Genomic DNA, 6,507 nt, shown 5'->3' with positions numbered 1-6,507 from the left:
AAACCCATGTTCTCAAATCTGAAGATGCCAAGTTAAACAAATTATTTGTCCTTTGCACTGGGCTCGGTTTCTCCAGACGCTGTACATGAGGAGCCCCTTGCAAGGAACCATCTTTTCACAGTCTGATTCCTAGCTCCTCAAGCCTCTTGGATTGAAGACATGGCCAGAGACGTCAGAAAAGGGCAGAAAAAACACGTCGCACCTATTCCCACACAGAGATGAAATCCAAATCTGCATCATACAACAAATCCAAAAATGACAGAGGAGAGTCTGGCAAGAAGGAGAAGATGAGATTACTTCACAGGTTTTGTCCGAGCCATAGCAAGAACCTCCATTAGGGTTGCAGTCCCTGATACCATAAGGCTGCTTCACTGCTGCAGGACCCTTGTGCTTTCTTGCATGAAATCCACCTTCTATCTGCTAAATCAAAACGCAAAGACTACAGCAGAGACCTCTAAATTTTGGGTTTGTAACAGGAACAAACCCCTTAAACAGTTCTGTTTTCTCTAGGTTTTGAACTTCCAACTCCAGCAGCTTTGGATGCAAAGCCTGAGCAGCTTGGCTTCAAGGGAACTACTTCACATTTTGACCTGACGCCTCTCACACTGAATTCAAGCTATGGGGAAGAGGCTACCACATCAGCACTCTGGCTTAACATTTTGAGTCACATATTACTTTAGACACAAGACACGGTAACTGTCTTTCCATCCGTTTTCCCTCACTGAGATGAAACTCTCAGAGGGAAGGTTTTCTTAGGTGCTTTTGGTTGTAAACAAATAGATCACCCTCCAAAGAGGCTCCCAAGCAGAACTAAAAAAACCAAAAACCTCCACACACGCCCCTGACTCACAATTATCAAATAACCCTGCAGATGAAAGAAAAGTTGCATATTTCTATTTACTTGTAAGGGGACGCAGGCAGTCTTGCTCCTAGGGGCTGTAGCCCCAGTCTGCATAGCATCAGCATAGAAACCGCTGCGTACAGCTGATGGGACAGATATTCCCCCAGTGCAAATCACTCCATCTCCAGCAAGGCCCCTCTGCTCCATGCCCAGTCCCTCTGCTTACTCCCCTGTTGTCCTGCATGAGTTATCCTTCTTGTCTTGGTTGGGTTACTTTTGCATTTTTTTATTTTTTCAGCAAAAGAAACTAAGGGCCTTCACACATGCAACCTCCCCACTGAAATAACCTCCACGTTTTGGTTTACAGCAATGAAAAGACAGGGAGCAGCTGGGCTTCACCTACATCCTCAGCTCACTCTGCATCAAAATTTAAGTCATCAACAGAGTGAGCTGTTCGGTGCAGTTCGGTGCCAGCAGGATCAGAGAAGAGGCTCTGCACTCCAAGCATGTTGTTGCTCTTCCCTTCCACTTCTGCAACATTAAGCCATCCAAAAAAAGCAGGGGGGAGAAAGTTCAATTTACACAGAATGCCCCAAGCGCCCATAAGCAGGACACACCAGTACTCCTGGCACATCCCTTGCTTTTCAAATCATTTTTCAACTTTACAGCTCAGTGGTATAACAAAAACAGCTGCACAGAGTCATCGGGTCCCTCCCTGAACGTATTTCTCCCTGTCCTCGCGCTGCTGCCTGCCGGTTAGCAGCTCCTCAGCCCCTTCTCCTCATGGCACATCGTCAGCTTGCAGGGCACCAGGTGCTGTCTGGAAGGCAGGAACAATCTCACAAATAAACAGAAAAACATTTTGAGGACTTTCCTTTTTTCACAGATGAGGGAAAAACAACACATCGCATCCACACCGTCCCAGTTTACACCACCATGTTTACAGAGCCCTCCCCGTGCACCCACACACGCCCTGCTTGTTCATGGTGTTTCTGTACCTCGCTCCAAACTCCTCCAGTACCTCTGCTGCCCATTCTTGAGGGAGTTTTCCTCACTATTTTCACCACACAGGCTGGAGGTGGACGGGGGAGACAGCAGCTGGGCGACCCCCACTGCCCTGACAGAAAAGCACCAGAAGTTTCCAGAAGGCGTCAGCAAGGTTCCAGTGCTCTGGGCTGGGCTGACAGCAGGGCTGGGCACAAATTCACCATTGTTTTTTGGCTTTTTCTGAGGTATTTTAAAAAAAAATTTAGGAGAAATAGGCCTCTCCCTATGCCCCAAGCACCCCCACTCCAAGCTGTGGGCACAAACCCAGCACCAACGAAAGCGCCGGGGAGGGAGGGAGGGAGCGATTGCCGCCCTGTCTGAGGGGCGCCCGCCCAAACGAACCCTGTGCTGCCAGGCAGACCCCTCACTAACCACCCCTGAGGAGAAGCACGCACCTTCCCCTCACCGAACGGCCCTCGGCGCCCTCATGGCCAGCCCGTCTTGCTGCTGCGTGAGGAGACATCGATCCGAAAGACCCCTCCCCATCGGAAACTGGTTCGCATGTTTGGAAATAACAAAGAGGGAAACCTCCGTCCTCCGGGCGGGAACCGGAGCTGCCCCAGCTGCCTTTGCAATTGCAGACGGCTGCCGGTGGCGGGAAGGCGCGGTTTACCTCAGGGGCTGGGGGTGGTCAGAGGCAGCCCCTGGTACATCTGTCCCAAGTTTTGCCTGTCGAGGGAAATAAATACTTGATGTATTGCAGCACCATCTGCTGGTTTCTGTAAATGGGACACATGGGCACCTCCCCGCGGGGCGGGAAGGAGCAGGAGGGCTTTAGGGTGGTTTTCAGGGGGCGGGAGATCCGTGGTGTCTTGCACATGGGCATTTCCTGAAGATTTTCCTCCTTGTGAAGGAATTAAGGTACGTCTAAATCAGCAGTCTAAGAAAAGCCACCTCCCAGAGAAACAACAGACAAAATAGTGCTGAGTTTAGGGAATTCTCTGAAGAAGGACAGGAGGCAAAATCTACGCTTTTCCCTGTTCCTCTGAAGAAGAGCCTGGTAAATTTTGCAGAGCCTGTTTTTTCTCTGTCTCTAACTCATGCTACCTGCCTTTAAAGGCACTTGCATTTCATGAAGTTCCAAGCTGCTGCTGTCTGACCCTGTGGTCCTGTGAGGGGGGCTCAGCCTGGTCCCCTGCAGCCCACCATCACTTTAGCCAGCTTGAGGTGACTTTCAGCAGTTGCTTAGTTCAGCCAGTTTCTTTCTTGGGCTTGATTCATCCCAACAGTGAAGTCGTGTTCGTGAACTTTCTATGGAAAGTTGTTCCTTGCTGTTAATTTACAGCCTGGTGAAGGCAGAAGAGATTTAGATTTCTCTCCCTCTCAATGAGTGACTTGAGATAATACAAATATGAAGAAATATACTGGGGAAGGACACTTGCCTCTTTTGCTGCTTTAAAATTCAGGTGCAATACTAACTAAACCAGTTAATACTGGAGACTGCTGATACATGCAGGATTTATTGGGGAACTACTGTCTTGCAAAAACCAACATAACTTTCATTTTAACCAAATATTTATTGCCTGCAGCAGTTAAATGCAAGTGTTTATCCTGAGGATTTGTGTGAAAAGGAAAGCATAGCTGGCTTTTAGTCTCTCCTAGCTCTGTGCCCAAATAATACAGTTTGCTTTTCTACTTATCTCCTCTGCTTATCAATAGATGTGCAGCAACTTGCTTGACAGAGGCCTGGTTTCAAGTATGTTCCTGGCACTGGGGATGAGCCTACAGATACCAACAAAGCTGGGCACAGTCAAGCACTACAGGTCTTTGAATAACGACACCACTAATTTAACCCTTTTCATATCTGCTATCTTAGGCTGCCTTGCAGCAGCACCTCCATAGTACCCACACCACCTTGTAGTACTTCCCGTTCCTGTCTGGCCACCTCTTTTCCTGAAGATGAGACCCTGTTTTACAGATAGTGCCATTGCAGCAATGACTAAACAAAAGAAAAATGGCTAGCTCTGTAGCACGTTTGATTTGAAGAAAAAAAAGCTTCCCTTTGCAGGGCCCCACAAATGCGCAAGGTTCAAAGTACGAGGTGCTAACGAACAGTCTTGACACACTTTGTTTTCCTGCACAGGGGCTCAGTACATAATGATTTCATTCAGCAACTACTGTTCAAGCATGGAAAGTGTTGGTAAAGAAATCCCACAGAGTTCAGACAACCATTTTCCTAACTTAAGCTTTCCCCTCCGCTCCCCCCCCACCCTATTTGCCTCTGCCAGTCATAACATAAATATTCATCAGCTGATATTTGCAGTAGCTGTGAAGTTATGAATGAAGCCAAATGCCTTTCCCTCCTGCCCCATCTGCAAAATGGCAGCTTCTGGTCTTAGCTCATGGCCAAACGACACTTTCCAAAATCCCCAAAGTGCACTTGCAGGCTTTTCAAATTCAGTCATATTTTTAATGTGCAAAGCAGAACTGCTGTCTAGCTAATATTTACCCTGGGATTACTGAAAAAAAAAATATATATATTACTTTGCTACGCTTTAAACTTTGTGATGCCTTGACGTAATAGACAGAAGTGTTGGCAGCTCAAAATGTTGGTTGGTTTACTTCAGGGGACATGACTGCTGCAGGTTTCCTTTCTGAATCAAATACCAGACACTTGAACCATTTGTTGTGCAGAAAAGAGAAGCAGCTTTTATTCTTAATGCTGGTTTCTTAACCACCTGGGTGCTGTCAGAAGGAGCCACATGCACTAGAAAACACTTAATAAGACTCCTTTAAGCCTGTCTTAAACTCTGGATCCTGAAAAATGGAATCCACACTGCCTGTCATATGTGCTTTCCCTCTGCAGATTAGCGAGAAGCTGCAGCTTTGCAAATGTTCCCTTCTCACAAAGCTCAGAATTATGCTCTCAAACTTACCGTGGGTCAGCAAGACAACAAGGCATCTGACATATCCACACCAGCAAAGCCAAAAGCAGAGATGTCAGAGAAACAAGACGACAGACCAGAGCCTTAATGAGTGTAATTCAGCAAAATACCAATCAAGCCAAAAGACTTGTACTGGTGGACACAGATCTGGGGGACCTTAAGCCAAAGCATCATTGGACCTTAGAGGCATAAAAATCCTAAATGTCCACAATCATAGGGAAGTTCTGATAAAGATGCTCAGTACCATTCAGGATCAGGGAACAGGTACAGCTTTTCATAGCTTGGTTCACACAAACCAATCATGCAAACTATCCTATCTTGGCTGATTCACATGGGTTCAGCCACAAATAAAAAACCCACCAAAAACATCAAAAGGAGAGTGATAGCCTTAGTAAGTTTTAGACATGTTGCAATAATCTAATGTGATTTCACCATGAAAAAGCGAGAAAATTTCATCCAACAAGTCTCCAATGTTTTGTGGCCAAAATAGAGACTATCTTCTCAAAAAAATGTCTATTTTTCATTTAAGTACTACAAAGGACAATTTACCACATCCTGTGGGAACATTCCAACAATATGAGCCCTTGCTGATAAAAAAAAAAAAAAAAACCAACCCCACACTTTGTTTTTAATACCTTCAGCTTTCAGCCACTGGATCCTGTGTGTGGGGTTTTTTTGAGATGAAGAAGACCCAAAATCATCTCACTGGTACCTCTAAACCTAGATCAAGTACTCTCTCCACCTTCTTAATAATCAGCTATGTACTCTTCTTGGTATAAAGCCTGCAAAGGTATTGGGTCCTGAGTGGCTTCAACCTACAGGTAAAAAGCAGACTTCACCTCTGTGAAATCAGATCCAAGTTCACCAGCAGGTTCAGTGAGGACCTTAGGCAGCCTTTCACTAACGCGTCTTAAGAACAGTAAAACCAATAAGCCCAGGGAGTTGCATGTTGGCTAGGCCTTTATTCTTTAGAGCCACTCAGCTATAGACAGAAATTAATTCCAAGAAGTCATGATCAAGGCAAGAAAAATTACAAGGCAGATGTTAGATATGTACCTTAGCATGGCTTCTCTGCTGCTGCGTACAAGTAACCATTTTGTGTGTGCATGTCTGGGATGTATTTATACATCTAAGATGAAAAGGCAGCCCCATAGCCAGACAGACATGTAAAGTTTTGTTTTGCAGACCTAAATCATCTGCTGGAATTGACTTGGGATCACTTGATTTGGAAGATTTTAACCCCCAGAGAGAAAATAACTTATCAGGAATTGCTGCTTTTGACACTAAACACCCTGTAATGGTGTTTACATGCTGACTGTTTTCTTGCAGCATATTACACTAGACCCAAAAATCCAAAGTTCTTACTAGGTTTACAATCCCATTTTTATCAGCTGTTTACATACTATCATGCTGCTTAAAAGCATCTTGTTGGGCCAATGGAAGTGTCTTTGTGACAGCGTAAGTGAACAGTAACTAATTGACATACTTCGCTGAACAAACTAATATCGAGATGCGCTGTTCTGGCATTTACCATGCCGATGCTGCGCTGCAGGATGGTGTAACTATTGCCAGCACTAGAAACAAGAAACAAGGACAAAAAAAAAATTAATCACAGCGATACCTTCCAAAGGCAGTGAGGTGGTAGGGAAGGGAGTGTAGATCAATTCCAAGGAGAAAAGGAAAGAGGAACTTCGAGGAGTTTCTCCTTAGGCATTTTCTCAAGAGGGTGGGAAG

Source organism: Pterocles gutturalis, unplaced genomic scaffold (genome assembly GCF_000699245.1).
Source record: "Pterocles gutturalis isolate BGI_N339 unplaced genomic scaffold, ASM69924v1 scaffold9464, whole genome shotgun sequence".
Taxonomy (NCBI): Eukaryota; Metazoa; Chordata; class Aves; order Pterocliformes; family Pteroclidae; genus Pterocles; species Pterocles gutturalis.
The sequence above is the reverse complement of the archived record's forward strand: the minus strand, read 5'-3'. Positions refer to the sequence as shown.